General features: G+C 38.1%; 1 long non-coding RNA gene across 1 annotated transcript; it reads left to right on the top strand.

Annotated features, from left to right (window-relative positions):
* Nucleotides 1-5,225: 5,225 nt before the first annotated feature.
* Nucleotides 5,226-11,595, top strand: LOC133784097 (uncharacterized). The gene is made up of 3 exons (XR_009871130.1): nucleotides 5,226-5,364; nucleotides 6,241-6,300; nucleotides 11,316-11,595. It is a non-coding gene; the product is annotated as an uncharacterized LOC133784097 (long non-coding RNA).
* Nucleotides 11,596-19,132: the final 7,537 nt, after the last annotated feature.

Raw genomic sequence — 19,132 nt, 5'->3', positions numbered from 1 at the left:
TCAAATCACCCAAAAACTCATCAAAACACAAAGTCCAATTCAAGCTTAAAAACTTTTAAGAGCTTAAAACTTAAAACTTGTATTACCTCCAATTGAGTTGTTTCCAACTAAATCCTCCAGCTAATAGGCTTCTAATCTTTCCTAGGATCGCTATGCTTCGATCCTCGCTTAAACCCGAGTCCTAGAACTTAAGTTACCTTCGAAAATACGATTGGGAGACGAAAAGGAAACTTAGAGGGAGAGAGAACGTACAGAACGCTCTTTTTATTCTTTTAAAAGGTTACTTCAAGCTTAAGTAGTCTCAACCAAATCCTAACACTCGGGGTCCCGAAAATACCCCCGGGGACAAAATAGTCAAAACCTCCAGAATTTCCCCTTGATCTTACTAACTCCCAGTTTATCACCAAATATTCATTCCCATTACCCAATAACCCGGTAATTCTCTAAATACCCCTTGACTCACTACGAGTCAAGAATAAATCCCGTTGTGACTTTCCCACTAACTTACCTCCTAAGATCGTCTTGTGCTGGGTAACCCTGGCATAACCAAATAATAATAAAGCACCACACACATATCACATATATGTCAAATATGCCCGAAATGGCCAAAATATGAAAATCACTCAATTACTCAGAAATGGGTTCACATGCATATTTAATACACCTAAACATGCATATTATCATTTAATAACACAATATAGCAATTATGGCCCTCCCGGCCTCCTAATCAAGGTCCTAAACCTTATTAGGAAATTTGGGGCATTACAACTCCTAACTTCAGAAACATTCTTTGGCCTTTGCCAATCTCTGACAGCCTCAATCTTGGCTAGATCCACTTTAATCCCCTCCTTACTGACAATGTGCTCAAGGAAAGATACTTGAGATAACTAGAACTCACACTTCTAAAACATTGCAAACAGTGTGTCTTCCCTCAGTCTCTGTAGAACCAACCTCAGATGTTGCTCATGCTCTGACTCTAGCTAAGAATAAACCAGAAGTTCATCGATGAAGTCGATCACAAACTGGTCCAAATAATCCTTGAACACTCTGTTCATAAAATCCATAAAAGCAGCTAGGGAGTTAGTCAATCCAAAAGACATGACTAAGAATTCATAATGAACATATCTAGTGCGAAAAGCAGTCTTCGGTATATCTCCCTCCTTGACCCTCAGCTGATCATAACCAGATCGAAGGTCTATCTTTGACAATACCCTTTTACCTTGCAACTAATCAAACAGGTCATCTATCCTTGGTAGAGGATACTTGTTCTTAATTGTTAACTTATTCAGTTCTTTGTAATCAATGCTCATCCTCAGAGAACAATCCTTCTTCTTCACAAACAAAACTAGGTCACCCCAATGTGAGAAACCAGGTCTGATAAAAACCAAATCTAACAGCTCCTGCAACTGTACTTTCAATTCTTTTAACTCTGCTAGGGCCATTTTGTAAGGTGCTCTAGACATTGGCTCCGTCCATGGTGCCAGTTCTATCACAAATTCAATCTCTCTGTGTGGTGGCAACCCTGATAAATCTTCTGGAAACACATCATGAAACTTACACACTAATCTGGTGTCCTCTGGTCCCATTGGCATGGCCTGAGTGGTACCACCACACTGGCTAAGAATCCTATGCAACCTCCTTGCAATAGATCTCTTGCCCTCAAAACATATATCATAGGTATATGGGGTCCATGCACAGTGCCAACAAATACAAAATGATCCTCACCTTCAGGCTTAAAGGTTACCATCTTCCTTCTGTAATCTATGGTTGCCCCATACTTCACTAACCAATCCATACCCAGAATCATGTCAAAGTCAGTCATAACTAACTCTATCAAATCAACTGACAACATTCTGCCCTCCACTATCACTGACAAAGATCTTACCCACCTCCTAGATACTACTAACTCCCCAGTGGGTAATAAGGTTCTGAACTCCACAACATAGTAATCACATGGTCTACACAGTCTATCAATAATTCTACTAGCAACAAAAGAATGTGTAGCACCAGAATCAATCAAAATAGTATAAGGTGTTCTAGCACTAAAAAACTGACCTGTAACTACTGAGGGTGAAGCCTTAGCTTCTGCTTGAGTCAATGCGAACACTCGAGCTGAGGCCGAGCTGTCCACCTTCCTGGGTTCTTCCTTTCTTGGTTTTGGGCAATCTTTCTTGAGATGTTCCACTGCCTCACATAAAAAGCAAGCCTTTTCCCTACACTCCCCCAAATGGCATCTCTTGCACCTAGGGCAGTCTGGATAAGTCCTCCAAGCCTCACTGCCACCCTGGTGGCCCATTGGAATACCACGTGGTCGCCTATCAGGACCTGGAGCTAGGAAGGTATCAGGAACCTTCACTACACCAAATACCCATTTTCATAACATATGAATATAATACTAATGAAAAAGTATTATGATATACTTATATATATATATGTGAAAAAGGGCGGTAATTTATTTTGGTTGCCCGCCACTTGTAAAAGTTATATTTTTTCAGACTAATTCCTTCTTCGTTTTTCAGAAGAAGAAGTCAATCCCCTACTTCAGCTTCTGCCATCTTTTTTCTTCTTCGGCCACGGTGTCTCCAAAGTCAATCCTTGCTTCGGCTTCAAATCTCCTCCATCCCTCAAATCTCCTCTCTCAGTCACTCCGTTTCCAGTCGTTGGCCTCTCTCCCTCACACCGACGACATCATGCGCCTCTCCCTCACCTCGACGATAAGGGACTCGGGATCTCAGCCAGGGAGAAGATGCTGCAGGGTCAAGCATCAGCAATCTTCGACGGGTGAAGAGCAGATTTGGTAATCACTCTCTCATTTATGAATTATTTCTTTCATTATTTTTCTTTTTCTTTTGTGATTTTTTGGTAACTATAAACAAATTTTCGTGTGGTATTTAGCTCTCTCTCTTAACTATTCTTAAATTTTATTAGTTTATTTATGTTATTTATATATTTTGTTGTTTTGAATTACATGTTTTGTCAACTTTGGGTTTTACTTTGTATTTTTCGGTTTCGACTCCTCAGTTTAATCCTCAATTCTAGAATAATCAACCCAGAACTCCTAATTGTAGCCAACATATGTCAATTCTACATTATCATGGAATATCATTCATAGTTGGATTCAAATCCAAATTTTAGTATTTTATACAACACGTATGTCTGTTATGTATATATTATTATGTCCTTATATGACCAATTATTTTCTTATAGGAAGTGGTATGATTAGCCAAGATATCTCAAAGTCTTCTAGTTATTATATTGCAATGGGTAACTTGAATTCAGAAGATGTGGAGGTATTTCTTCGAACATGTAAATATTTCATAGTTGTTTCTTTGGTCTCTTGCTAAGCCGTAAAATTTGTGGAGACAAGAAACTCTAGCATATTGCTAAGTAAGACCCCTTAAGAATCAAACCTACAAGGCCTGGCCGCGTAATCTACTTGCACAAGTTCTTGTTTGATATTTCTATAATCTCAAAAATAATTTGTTTACTAGTCGATTACAGTTATGAGAATTATAAGCATTTCTAACTTGTGGTTAATGAATTAAAAGTTTGTTGCTTAAAAGTGCTAAGTCTTTTGAAAATGACTAAGTTTTAAATGCTCTCCAACTTCATCAGCATGATCAGTTCTAACAAGTAAAGCCCTATGAAATTAATATCTTATAACTGTTATAATGATGAATGCCACAAAAATGGAAGGAAAATTTATATACCTATATCTGATATTTATATTATACATTTATATATGTATATATTTTCCTGGGAGGTGCAGCTGAATGTTTGTTTATTTTGCATGAATTTTCATTGCAGTGAATTTTTTTCCTTTCTAGTTCATTATGGGAATAGAGAATTGATTTAAAGTAAATAAAATAAAGGATCTGTTATCTTATGTTCTCACAATCTGTTCATTTGTATCTATTACATCAATTGTCTTATAGTTAGACTCCAACAGTTCTGTTATTTCAACATAAGAACTTATCAATGACATTGAAATTGTAATATCAACATATTGTTTTTCATGGGAGGTGGAATGATAATTGCCAAAGCTCATGTAATATATGCACGTGTATGATAGACATTAGATATTGGTAGGATATAGGAAATTAAAGGGTATATGGGTCATTGTAGAGAGAGGCAGTAAATGAGCTAGAATAGAGTAGTATATATAGATGGGTCAGAACTAAGAAGAATGAGGAGAGGATATTGAGTGATATGATGTAGAGAGCTTTGCTCTAGGGAGAGTTGATGTCTCTCATATGTGTCTAGGGAGAGTTGAGGTCTTCTAATGTCTTCTTATCTCTTTAATCATTCTATAGCAATGATCAGATTTGCCTATTTTCCACTTTCTTCATCATTTAGTTTATCTCTGTTTTTTGTCTATTAATTAGAGGATCCCTACTTGGGGCCTATCAATTAGTATCAGTGCATCTCCAAATTGATTTAAGGGTAGTTATAATGAGTACTAATCACAACACTTTAAATCTCATTGACTCTATTTTTATGAAATAGAAGCTAGTTTCTTTTCTTAGTTTTACTATTTTAATGTAGGAATTTATTTAATCTAGATTTCTTGGTCCATATATATTTACATCTGAACTTAACAGGTGAAACTAAAAATAAGAATGAGGGCTTCCCAATATGATACAAGTGAAGCCAATTACAAATGCAATGTCAGTGAAGGGTCTTGTAGCATGCAAATTTTATTCCCTGAGGGGAATGTAGCCATCTTAACCAATCTTGGTTCTAATCAGGTAAGAATTGATTTTATCAGTTATTCACACTTTTACTTTGTATGCTGTTCATACAAGGAAAATGCTCGAGAAAAGTGAAGAAAATAAATTAGGACAATAAATTTAGATGATAAATATCTAATTTAAGACATCTAGTTTGACAGTAATAATTTCTCAAAAGCTAACGGCGATATATATGGTTTAACATGTAAAATTTGTACTCAATAAGTTGTACGCCTTATTTTTTATTTTTTTTCTTTTTCTTTTAAAACGTGGGTAAAGTAAATTTCAGTTCTCACATTTCCAGTACTAAATAATTATTATTTTTGGCTGCTCCAGGTTAAAGTTGGCCCTAAGTTGTATGTCAAACTCTCCTATGGGCCAAGATGGGCCACTTATTTTGTTGATATAGGTTTCCCCCATGCACAGCTTATTCTTTTCTTTTCTTTTTTCCATATTAAATTGTAATGTAGCCCACATGTATCTTACAGGTGGGATGACTCAAGTTAAAAAAATATGATATATTGCATTGCAATAAAAAGCCATTTTACCTCAAATGCTTGGAAGATGACTCGAGTGTCATGGATGGATACATAATGCATTTTGTGAGTGTGAAACTTGTTCCTTTTCATTGCAGGTATTTTACTGTTTCCATTTATTGCTCTACATTATGAGTGATATTTGAACAAAATAAATTAATAAAGTGGTATTATTTAATCAAATGATGGCAGAGCTATATTTATGAACTTATATTTGTATATTGTCTTTAGATCTTTGTTTGCTTGCTAAATTATTGAGTGGACACGGCTAGTGCTTTCTAGGTGTGTATTATAGCATGGATTAATTCATTTAAGTGTACTCAACTTTTTTTAACATACCATCTGTTTGAGGAAAAATCTGAGCTAAAATCATTATTCTTTCATTTTGACATTCTTCATTTTATTTGTAGCTCTACAATTAGCCATTTTGGAAAATATAGCATATAACATATATATATATATGTTTTTATGTGATTGCAACATATTTCTATCATTTATTTCTATTATGTAAATATATAGTAGCAAATAAAATGAGATGAGGGATGTTCCCAATACTTGGAACTACTTGTTTATCTTTATTTGTAAAAGGGAAATACTTGTTTATAATTAGATACCATACCATATAGAATTTTGTCACTACAATAATATAATAAAAAATAAATATGAAGAGGCCAAAATTAAGAAGGGTGAAAATATATTGTATCTTTAATTACATTATTTTTGCTGTATTGTATCTGTTTTTGCTGTATTGTATCTTTGCCACTGAACTAACAAGAGACAAAAAAATATGAAGGTTGAAAATATAGAACTGGCTGTCATATTTTTTGAAATAAATGATTGAGAAAGACTTGCACCTGGCAAAAGGCTTTAGTTATGTGCACAATGACTCTTTATGAAGTAACATGTTGAATGACTAATAATTTAAATTTATGCCTTTTGTGGCTGACAATTGAAATTTAATTGTCACATTGTAGATTTTGAAGGATGAGTCCCCAAGAGAGATGCACGATAATGCATTCACACAAAAGGAGAAGGTAAAATTATATATATATATTGTGGTGATACCAATCTTTTATATATGCCTCTGTTTCTTTATCTGTGACTCATTCCATGTTTGGCTCACTATATATATTTGTCTTCTAAAGTTGTTGAACTTTCTACCTTCAAGTATCTATGTATTGTCATTATTTGTCATGTCTGATTCTTTTAGGATTTCAATAGCTTAATCAGTTTTGACAAGTCTTGGATTTCAATAGAAATTTGGATTTTGTATAGGTTAGTGTAGGTTGTCATTATTGCTTGCATAAGCTATTTATTTGAAATAGCAGCTCACAATTGTCATCTATATCATCTTTTCATGTTTTATTTTGTTTAATGGCCTTCTCTACAATTGTCTCCCTACTCTGGATTTGGTGATTTCTATTTTTGGATTTCCTAAATTTGGGGTCTTTTCCCTCTATTTTTTTTATGTAAATACTTGATTTATAACTTTAAATATTATTATTTCACTTCAACATTGGGTGGTAGATTCCGACATATGTATATGGTAAGGAGTATAATAGATTTAAGAAAAAAAACTTTTTCGTTGGCATGGAGTTTCTCTATTCTTACTGCTCAGATAAAGTTGTTGGTTTTTTTTTTCTAGAACTTAGATGTACCTAGCATAATAGCACTTACACAAAATACAATTTACGAGACACTTTTTTAGGACATGCACCTAAATGCAAGTCCTTAAAAATATTTATGGAGTTTTTAGGACAATCATTGAGAGTATTATTGGTATTTAAGACATTATTTAGGACTTAATGAGTATTAAGGACTCCCAAAGAAAGTCCTTAAAATTGTTAAGTAAAACACTTAAAAAACTATCATTTTTTTCCCGAAATTATACGGTTAAAACACAAGAGAAAACCCATCAGCACTACACATTTGGGGATTTATTCAATCACACCATTTAGGGATGGTTTGCTTTGAATGGCGGCGGCTAGGTGAATGGCGCTCGACGGCACACATTTGGGGATTTTGATTGGTCTTAAAGCATTGGATTGGTAGCTAATTGCAAGAGGTGTGTCGTATTTGATTTAGTTTTAAAAAATTTCAATATTTTACAAATTTGAATGATAACTGTATTACTTTAGTGGAGTTTGAATATCTTAGATATTCATCCGTAGTGAAGTAGGTTATGGGAATTCTGTGTGCTGCGGTGATAACAGAAGATTGAGAACTTTCATGTCTTAGTGAAGTAGGTTATGAGAATTTTGTGTGCTGCGGTGATATATGGATGAAAACCTGTGCTGTTTGATTTGATTGACATGTTGGTGTTGATTGTGACAGATGGCTAGGCTAGTAAATTAGGGGATATGCTGTCTGATTTTCTATAAATATTTTTGTACTTAGTTTTGTGTGGAAATATGAAAAAGATGACTGCCACAATGATAAATTTGTGATCCCGATATTTAACATTTAACGGTCTAATTAATAATTAAGTTGATTATAGAATTTTAAATACATACTTAGATCTGAGATAAATTTTTAATTACTAGAATAGGCTACAAAAATTATATTTAGTTGAAACCCACTATACATCCAAGAAAGGATTCAAATTAGTGATGTTTCTTTCTTAATTAATCAAGTAATTAAGTAGTACTAATGTCTTATCACTTAAACTCATTCCCACTTGAACCATAACATCATAATAAATAATAAGTCGACATTAAAGTTTTAACGAAATTAGAGATTAAGAGGTGAATTATGATTAAAAGGGTCTCTTAAAAGATGCTTAATTTATCAAAACTATTTGATTTGAATGCAATTTGTGAAGGGAAAAGGCAATGAAAATCTACACTATGGTATATTTTTAAAGGGGAGATTGATATCATATATTAGGACTAAATTAGGATTGACATTTGAATCAATTTATGCGCTCTTTTTTCTTTTAAGATTGCTATATTAAAACAGTTTATTTGTAGTGGCCTCAAAAAGTAAAATCCTTCAGATTATATAAAATCACTAATATATCTAAGCAAGTTATACTATATGTAAAATGTTAGCCAATTTATATTAGTAGGTAATTGATTTAAGGAAAATAATCTTCCTTTATAGTAAACCAAAATCAACTTCAATGTTTACAAATAATAATAATTTAACAATCCTAGTTAAAACCATTGAGCAATGTAGTTAAAACCCAACTGTTCTTCTCTTTGCCCATTTATCTTCAGACCAAATTAGTCGCCTGCTAATACAAAAAAGAAAGTAATGCACATCAACTTTTCTGTTTCAAACACTGGAATTGACGCAAAAAAATGTAATGTATTGTTTAAACATGTTGTGTCTAAATGAAAAAGGGCAGCTTCTTCACAATCCAATACAACTATAGTTTTAGAGATTTTTATGATGTTTTGGTTTTCTGTGATAATTTCATTTCATTCATCTAGCTAAGTTTTCTTTGTTCTATAAGTATTGTTGTCAAATCTTAGTCACAACAGATAGATTTCATGAAAATGATATTCACTACTGTATTGCCTCTTAAACCACAAAAAATCTATTTGCTTTGCTCACAGTTGAATAAGAGACAAAATATGAAAATGGCTATTGAGCCTTCTCCCTTGATGTTCATTCCAAGAAAATATAGGTAATGAAAGATAGTAAGGGAAATTCGAGGATCCCTTAAGCCTCCCAAATTTAACAAACAATCCACACCCTCCCTCACTATTTATTACAACTCCATAACTAACTTTCCCCACCATATTTCTGACAATTTACTAACATTTAATCATCCATTTCTTTCTAATCCCAACTGAGAACCTGTCACAGACTACAAGAGAATTTCAACTACTAATTCCAAATAACAAACTATAATGCCAAAAACACAATGGCATTATGCTTCTGTTATAAATACTTTTAAAGATTTTATTCTTTTGAACTATTGTTATCTTCAAGTTAGAACCCTTTCTGTCTGCGGTCATTTCTTTCTCAGAGTGGTCAGCCAGAGCATTGATTAATGAGTGATGCCCAGGTGGACTTCTAATAACTCCAACAAAACTTGTTGGCATTATTAGGCACCCATCATATTTTCAAGAAGGGAGGTGAACCCCATTCTTTTTGGTTTTTTGTAACCCCCTCCATTTAAATTTCATCTTCTTTTATTTGTAATTTGTTTATATAATTTCTCATAGATTTAGAGGTTACATAGAAGAAAATAAAAACATACATATTTGCTTTTTATTGAATCCAAGGTGGGATTGCAAAGGTGACTCTTAGCTAAATGTCTAAGTTTAGATTGTCCTACCTAGTGGTAAGGTTTATGTCACAAAGCTGGCTATTTGTTCTCTACAAGATCATATTGCCTAACCTAACATTTAACCTCTACAGAAAAGAATACATATCACGTGTTCAACCTTTATTTCCACCAGAAGTTTTGCAAGACAAACAATTAATGAAAGAAAATGCTCAATATGGTTAGGAGAGAAAACTAATTGGAAAAGAAAATTAAAAGTGAAAGTACATTTTCTCTTGCATTATCATCTATGACTATTTCTATTTTACATCAAACTGAACAACTTCTGTTAACATCGAAGTATAAGATAAAGAACTTTTTTTTAACAAGCTTTACATTATTCAAGTATAATTCCTTGTGAAAAGGATTAATCTATATCATTCAACTTCCACCCAGATGTTGAATTTAAAAAATAACTGACCCTCAACTTCTAATCACTTGCAACCATTGGCACATTACTACAATTCAGCGCAAAGTAATTTTTTCTTTCCTGTTTGTTTTTTTTTCTGTTGTGTGTGTTGTTTAGTTTTATTTTATTTTTATAAGTGATTTATAGAAACATACCCGCAAAGCCAAAACCTATCTGCACAGAAATTTTCTTTAGTAGCCTTTAAAATTATGCTAACACACACCATTAAAGCTTGAAAAAGGCAACTGTATAACTATTTAAACTTTGTGAGGGAAAAACAAATACAGAAACTAAATTTCTTATCTTCTCACACCATGCAACTGAACAACAGTTGTTATAATATACATAATCAATTGTAATTGAGAGTTTATTTACAACCCACCATATAAGATGTTCTAGGGTAAGTGTGCAAATGCTATCAATGAAATTACATAGAACTAACACTAAAACAAAGTAATAAACATTAAACAGTCCAATCTCAACACTAGAGGTCGTTGGTGAGAAGGGACTTGAAGACAAATCCTCGTTAACTACTCAGTACCTTAAGGCGCTACACCAATGTTCAAATGAATTTAGTTCCTATTAAAATTACCTACATTTAACAATCCCCTACCTCAGTTTTTAAGGCTCTCAAATAGAGGACTCATGCCCCGTGAGTCGTAAAAACTTTTTTAGGACTCGCAATGCTAGTTTGTTATGGATTGATTGTTTCTAAGCCAACCTTTGATAAGTCTTACGCTCCTAAAAAATATAGTGTCTTTCCAAGGGCTATGGAAACTTATTTCGAGCTCCAAACATCACCATTGGGTATAATTTCTAATCATAAATGTTAGTTGATTTTAGTTAAATTACACATTGTTCAGCAAGAATCTACTTTATGATATGGGTCAGCATGAGTCGATATTGATATATATGGGTTTGAGATTTGAGTTTTACTGTTGTGTTCTATCTAAGGCTTACTTCTTTTTGTGTATAAATCTGAGATTTCTGTGTGTCTTAGTCATTTTGATTGGATATGTATATTTATCTATATGTTTTTTTTTTATGTCAGGGACGATTGATTTATGGGGTTTTTATGGGTATATAAGTTCTAGATATGAATATTTTTAGCGTAGAAGTAGGTACGACTATTTTGTCATTTCTTTGTTGTGGGGCATGGGATGATGTTTTAGATTAAATTTGATTTTTTTAGAGTTTAAATTTGATTTAGATTAAATCTGTTGTGTGTAATATAATAACTTGTTTATTATTCAAACTCAATTATTGTAAATTTGGTTATGTGTCATGATATTATTGACTATTTTAGATGAATGATATGATATTTCATGACCTCATTAGTTTTTCTTTTATGTTTTATTTACTAGATTCAACAAGTGAAGTGCAAAAGAAAAACTGATTTGGAAGGCTTCAGTGTGCTGACATTTGGAAGATCATGAATTCCTACCTTTACTTTTGAATATGCAACTGTTTAAGACCATTTTTTTTTACTATTGTGACAATGTTTGGTTTATGTTAATAGGCAGTGTTGAATATCTTAAGACTTTTGGATTGTTTTTTAGACAATCTTGAATGTATTTTGACACAATTATTTTGTTATATGTGTTATGAACCATATAATTGGTACTAAAAAATATATTTGCACAATGTTAAGGGTCTCTTAAGTATATTAAATGAAGCGGGCTTGAATTAAAGCAATAAAAAATAATTATAATGTACAGGTTTATATAATAATAATTCAAGCTTATCCAAATATTAGAATAATACAAAAAATGTGTTATTGTATCTTTTACAATAACACTGGTTTATAAGCATAAAATTATGTTATGCAAACTATTTTTTATAATGCAGAAAGTGTGTTGTTATAAAGTGTATTATAACACTACTTTATAAGTACAAAAAAGTGTTAGATAATCTATTTATATATAACATAATGAAAGACTTATCTAACTATTAAAATAACACAACAAAAGTGTTATTGTAGGCTATACCATAACACATGTCTATAACTACGGAAAAGTGTTATGCAAAGTGCTCCGACCTACAATAACACCGCTTTCCTTAACACATCAAAAAGTGTTATGGTATATATTTGATAATACTTTTTCGGTCTTATTGAAAGTATTTTTTCTTGTAGTGCTTCCTCTTCTGATCATTAGGGCCTCCGCCCTTACCTGAACCCACAAATGGGGGACCTATCCTCCTCAACTCTCTTTTGGCTGCATTGTCCCGCCAGATGTTGTTCTCTGCGCTCTCAGCTGTGAGCGCCTTCTCCACCACCTGTACATAAGTAATAACTCCAGCCACGGTGGTGATACAAACATCCCGGGCTAATCTAAGCTATAACTCTTGGAGAAACCTCTCCCTCCTGGTCCCATCAGTGGGCACCATCTCCATGGAAAACTTTGCCAATTTGTCAAACTTTAGAGCATATTTAGTCACTGACAGACTCCCCTCAAGTAATCTGAGAAACTCTTCAACCTTTGCATCCCTAATTGCATCATTGTAATAATTTTCATTAAACAGAGTCTGAAACTCTTTCCAACTTAGGGCATTGATGTTTCTGGTCTGGGATAGCACTTCCCACCAAATTTGGGCATCCTCCTGCAACATGTATGTGGCACAGGCCACCCTCTCATTACCAAACACCCTCATAAAGTCAAGGATGGTGGTAATCATGCTCATCCACTGCTATGCCTTAGCTGGATCTGCACTACCCTAAAAAACTGGAGGTTGCTATTTCCTGAACCTTTCATAAAGAGTTTCCCATTTTCTTCCAGCCTCTGGCAGCTACTCAACTACTAGCATTGCTGCAGGTGGTGCCTCAGGTAAAACGTTCCCTGCAAGAACTTGTTGTTGTCTCAGGAGGCAGATTTCTTCTTCCTGCCTCATAAATCTTGCTTGCAAATCAACAAACAACTGCTATCAGTTATCAAGAGCTGGCTGTGGAATCTGATTCTAGTCATTCTCTTGACCTTGTCTGTTATTCTGGCCCTGATCTTCCTGGCCAACTGATGAATCTATCTTTTGATAACTCTACAAAATAGAGTTATTTTACCACTTTTTATGTGCTAATTGTTGCTTAGATCTTGAGTTTTTAATTGATTTATTAAGTTTTTAAGTAATTTTGAATTTATTAGGTTTATTTTAATTTTATAGATTTTTGTGTATTTTTATAGTTATTTTGTTGTAAAATGTTGTAGTTAATTATTTGAATTATTGTTGTTTAGTTTGAGGTAAAAAAAATGTTGTTTTATTGAACTTAAATGTTAAATATAAATTAAGTGATAATTAATATTTCAAAGAATTAAATTTATTTATTTTATAGTTGAAAATATTTTATTATGATTTATTTTATATTTATTTTGTAGGGAATTTATGGTATTTTTGGGCTTTGAAAAGTGAGGAAAAGAAGAAATAAAAGTGGTATTTTTGCAATCACACCCAAGCCTCCAGCAAGCCCAATGCCAGGCCCAAACCGCCAGAAGCCCAGCTGTGCCTCCAGCCGTAGCCATCACACTCCTTCACCCAAGCTGTCCCCAGTCGTGCACCTCCCCTAAGCTCCTGCCATCAACAAAGCCTTTAGCAGCTCCCTGTCTCCTCCCAGCCGAGACATACCATTTCTCCTCTGCCCAGCAGCAAGCCCGCCCAACTGCCAGCCAAACCACTAAGGCCCAATGCCATTTCAACCCAGCACCTCACAGCTGCCCCTCAGCAAAGCAGCCACAAAGAATTTTTTTTCTTGAGCCCATAAAAATGCCACAATGTACTCTTGTCCCCTATGTTAAAAAATGCCACTTTTTACCCCATTTTCTACACATTTTACCCCAAAACAGCATTATTACACCCTATACTTTACCCTTATTTGTCATATTATAATTAATTAAATTAATTTAATCAATTTAATTATTTTAAATTGATTATTTTAATGCTAATTTTTTGGCTATAAATAAGGGAGTTTAGGGTCAATTTTTGGGGGAGGTTACCATACCAAAAATTCTACACATTTCAAAACCTCTCTATTCTCTTAATATCATGTATTTTGGATTGTTAGCACATATTTACACTTTGTTCTTCATTAGTGCAAGAACATAATATGCTTTTGTAAGATGTGTCATTAAATTGTACACATCCATGCTTAGAACAAAAATATTATGTTTTTCCTTATAAATAATGTTCATTGATTTATTTGTTATTTCATTAGATTGATTTACACTAAATGCTTTGAAATTATAATTTTGAAAAGTGAAGAAAAATCTTATATTTTTAGAAGTAATTTGTGCTTAAAATTATAAATATATTTGGAAAATGATAGTTTGATTTATTTTAACTATCACTAAAACTTGGGAATCAATGTACTTATATATATTATTGAACTTGTATTTTGTGGATTCTAATCCTTAATAATCTTTCTTTTACTATCTTGATTTTTACTTTTAATTTATATTTATATATATATTGTCTTTAATTTCTATATTATTGTCTTTTATTGTATTTTCATTATTAAAAAATCTCTTCAATCTTTGGAGCTAGGTTAGAATTTGTTAATTTTGGTTTAAAATAGTTTCCTTTTCGATTTTAGACAACTCCTTTGGGTTCGACCTCGTGCTTACACGAACACTATTCTATAAATACGATTCGTGTGCTTGCGAGTTATAAATATTTAAAACATACCCATTTTGGGTCCATCATCTATCTTAGAAGCATAACTACAGCTTGTACTGTGCTGAAATAATCAATGCGGTCAGTTAGGCAGTGATAACTAAACCTCTTGCCGCCTCACGGTCCAAGATCAAACAGATAATCACCCATGTTCCACAATCATGAAGATAAACAAATGGATACATGATCATAACATTTAACATTTAACACTTATCCATTAATAGTTCAACGATTAACAATACTAATAAGCATGTTTAAGCAATATCAGTACTAATAAGCACGTTCTTGCTTATGATGCAGTAGTCAAGGCCCAGCCTTATCAATATATCTCATTGTTGATGCTCATAATCTCATCAAGGGAAAATGCAAGGTCGTCACCTGGGCGTACTCCCCCCCCCCCCCATTTCGCATGGCCATCAAATCGGCGAGGCCCTCCTGATCCGCGAGGCCCTCCTGATCCGCGAGGCCACCAAGTCGCGAGGCGCCATGTCGCATGGCCATCAAATGGGCGAGGCCCTCTTGATTCGCGAGGCCACCAAGTCACGAGGCGCCATGTCGCGTGGCCATCAAATGGGCGAGGCCCTCCTGATCCGTGAGGCCATCCTAGGGGCGAGGCGCCCTATTCCGCGAGGCCATCCTATGGCGAGGCGCCCTATTCTGCGAGGCCACCCTAGGGGCGAGGCCCTCCTGATCCGCGAGGCCATCCTATGGCGAGGCGCCCTATTCCGCGAGGCCACCCTAGGGGCGAGGCCCTCCTGATCCGCGAGGCCATCCTATGGCGAGGCACCCTATTCCGCGAGGCCACCCTAGGGGCGAGGCCCTCCTGATCCGCGAGGCCATCCTAGGGGCGAGGCGCCCTATTCCGCGAGGCCATCACAAGGGCGAGGCCATCATATGGCGAGGCCCTCATATGGCGAAGCCGTCCCGTTCCGTGAAGCCCCTGGGCCACTCCTACCATGCCCATGCGTGGGGCCGAGGGAGGCTGCGAGACGTTAATTCATCTCGCGAGGCCCATCCCGCGAGGCCATTTCGCGGGGCCGTCGCATGGGCAAAACCTCTCCACCTCGCGAGGCCATCTCACGGAGCCGTCGCGTGGGCGAGGTCCCCCTATCTCACGGGGCCCTTAGGCCACTCCAACCGCGCGAGGCCATCAGCAGCGCCCCGTACGTGGGGCCGCGCAAGGCCCCGCACGTGCATCCTTGAAAGTCTATCAACCCACCATCTTTTCGGGACGCCGACGCCCCGTAACTTGACACGTATGGCCCAGAGGCGTTTTGCCTCGTACGCTAAGACGTAGAGCGAGGCCAAGCGCTTATCGCCCATGCCCGTGGGTAACCTTAGGATGCTCCAGGCATCCTGTACCAAAGGTCCCGTTCTCTACACCTCGGGATCCCCATGTTTAGGAGGTCCCGTACGGGTCGAATGCGACATATTTGTACGACCAAGTACTAGGTACGGATACCAGTGCCAGTGAGGTTTCTGGGGTAAGGATCATGGTCCGTACGTCTACGGCCATGGGTCAGAACCAACACCACTACCCTCTGCACCAATACACCTGCTGCCACACCTCAGGAAGGGGTACAGACAAGTAGTGGAAATATCCCCCTGACACCTGCTCCTGTACGGGATGTACAACCACTACCACTGAAACCGTACCCCTAATACAGTACGTTTGTACCACCTGGTCCCCTGGACCACTATGTACCTAAGGCCATTAGAGCCTACTATAAAATGAATTCCAAGGCCACCTGAAAGGGGGTTGAAAATTTTACTGTAGCAGAGACATTAGTGTGAATGAGATACTGAATTCTCCATTGTTGTTATTCCATTGTTCTTGAGTTATTGTTCAAGTTTTCATAGCTTTCCAATTAGCGATTTTAATTTGATAATTTTTCCAACTTAACTTCGTTGACGAGTTCTTACTGTCAACAGTTTGGCGCCGTCTGTGGGAACGTTAGTTTTAAGCTACTGTTCCACCATTATTTCCGACAAGAAGAAGATGCCGAGACGCTCGAAGCGACTAAGGGAGACGCAGGAGGTCGAAGTTCACTTAAACGGAGTCCAGCTGAAGGCCTCCATGAAGGACGCTCCTCCACCCAGGGACGTGGAGCCCCCGAAAGACCCTGAGGTTCAAGGAGGAGACAGGGTGGCCTCATCACCGGCTGCTCCACCTGGGGGAGTCCTCCCAGAGCACCACCGGTGCACGCTGATGAGTTCCCTCCTCCAAAACCACCGCGGGCATCGAACTCCGGCCGGCAAGACCCGGGCCCTTCTGCCCATAGGCCTGACAAACATCCCTGGGTCCACTCCGTGAGCTCGAGTTCAAAGTCCCGATTTTACGAAGAGGAGATACGTGAGCTCCACTGTAAAAACCAAAGGTTAGAAACTACCTTGGAAAACATGCAAGAGGTCCTTAACGGCTTACTGCAGGGTAAGTCCAGCATAACCTTGCCTAAGAGAAAAGAGAAAGGCAAAGGTGGGGTGGAGACCACTGTGCCAGTGGATGATGGAAGAACCCGACACTCAACTAGCAACACCCCCCACGCGAAGCAACATGATCACCCCGAACCGCCTAAGCAGGCCCAAAGGCCAGCGCCGAGAACCACCGCTGCCCCTCGACGTGAGGATGAGGTCACCTCCAAAAGAACGCCCCCAGACTTGCGGGAGGAGATCAACAAGAAGAGGGCAGGCAAAGGGACCACACCCCCTGAGGCGCCTCGAGAAGGCAAGGGAAAGGCAGATCCTAGCCCATCCACTCTAAGGGACTCCCTCAGCAAAAGGAGGCAGGACTTAGACACGGAGATGCGGAGCTTGCGGAGCAAGATTGTCACCGCGTCGCGTGGCCAGGCCTTTGAGGAAGACTTCGACCATGAGTCACCCTTCGTGCGAGAAATTCAGGCGATCCGGCTCCCTACCAATTTTAAGGAGCCCAATATGACCCCTTACGAAGGGAACACGGATCCAAAGTACCACCTGGATGCGTTTAACGATCTCATGAAATTGAGGGGGATTAGAAGTGGTGCCAGGTGTCATTGCTTCGCTGTTACCCTGAAAGGACCCGCATACAAATGGTTCAAAAGGCTAAGGCCAGGGTCCATCAGGTCCTGGCAGCAGTTCTCTGACGAGTTCCTCCAGCAGCACCATGCCGTGCGGGACTACACGATGCCAGGTACCAGCTTGGCCAATGTGAAGCAAGGGGAGAAGGAGAGCCTAAAAAGCTACATTCACCGGTTCAATATGGAGGCCGCAAAAGTGGGGAGCCTAACGCGCCGGGAGTTAAAAATGGCCATTTCTGCTGGGGTGCTCCCAGGGAGCAAGTTATGGGACAACATGCTAAAGAGGGAAGTCACCGACTTGGATGACTTCTATCAAAGAGCACAGAAGTACATCCGTGTGGAGGATGGCCACGCGAACCTGAAGGCCGGAAAGGAGGAGCCCCACGCAAAGCCCCCAATTAACGACGGGCCGAATATAGCTAAGAAGAAGAGGACGTATGGGGGGTCGAGAGACGACCCACAGAGGAAGACCAAGCGAGGGGGTGATCATAGGCCAACGGCCTATACTTACTATACGAACCTCACTGACACCAGAGAGCATATTTACGTCACCAACGAAGATCGAGTGCCCTTCAAGAAGCCCCCACCAATGAGAAAGGATCGGTCCAAGAGGGACCCCAGTAAATACTGCCAATACCACAAGGACATTGGACACACCACGGCAGAGTGTATCCACTTGAAGGAGGAAATTGAGGAGCTCATCCGCCGGGGGCACTTAGGCCGCTATGTCAAGAGAGAAAGGCAAAGGCCAGAAAACGAGCCCACAGCGCCCCAGGCACAGGAGCGAGCCCCAGAGATACAAGGGGAGGTCCGCACCATTTTTGGGGGCCCAGGATTTGGAGGAGATTCTAGGAAGGGACGAGATAAATATGCAAGAGAGGCTCGACGAAGTCCGCCCCCCTGCGTCATGAGTTTAGAACAGCGACCCCCGAAAAGTTTCAAGGGGGAAAACGACTCGATAACGTTCACTGAGGAAGATGCACGAGGGGTACACTTCCCCCACAATGATCCGCTGGTGCTGACAGTCCAGTTGGAAAATATGCGTGTACATCGAGTCCTGGTGGACAACGGGAGCTCAGTGGACATCCTATATCGCCCAGCTTTGGAAAAAATGGGACTGGGCATTCGTCACCTAAAGCCTTGCCAGTCGTCACTATACGGATTCACAGGGGATTCAGTGCAACCCCTTGGGATGATTGAGTTGACACTTACCATGGGGGAACAACCCCGCCAAACCACAGTCATGTCTAACTTTGTTGTTGTAGATTGCGCATCAGCTTTCAACGCGGTATTAGGGAGGCCCTCCCTGAGAGAATTGAAAGCCATAACTTCAATATATCACTTAGTTGTCAAGTTCCCGACTCCAGGGGGGATCGCGAGTATGAAAGGAGAACAGAAGGAAGCAAGGGAGTGTTATAATACCTCACTTCGCGCGCCTGCAAAGCCACGTGAGCCGATGGCCATGG

This window comes from Humulus lupulus, chromosome 6 (assembly GCF_963169125.1).
Source record: "Humulus lupulus chromosome 6, drHumLupu1.1, whole genome shotgun sequence".
NCBI classification, from domain to species: domain Eukaryota; kingdom Viridiplantae; phylum Streptophyta; class Magnoliopsida; order Rosales; family Cannabaceae; genus Humulus; species Humulus lupulus.
This window is presented reverse-complemented; position numbering and strand designations above follow the sequence as displayed.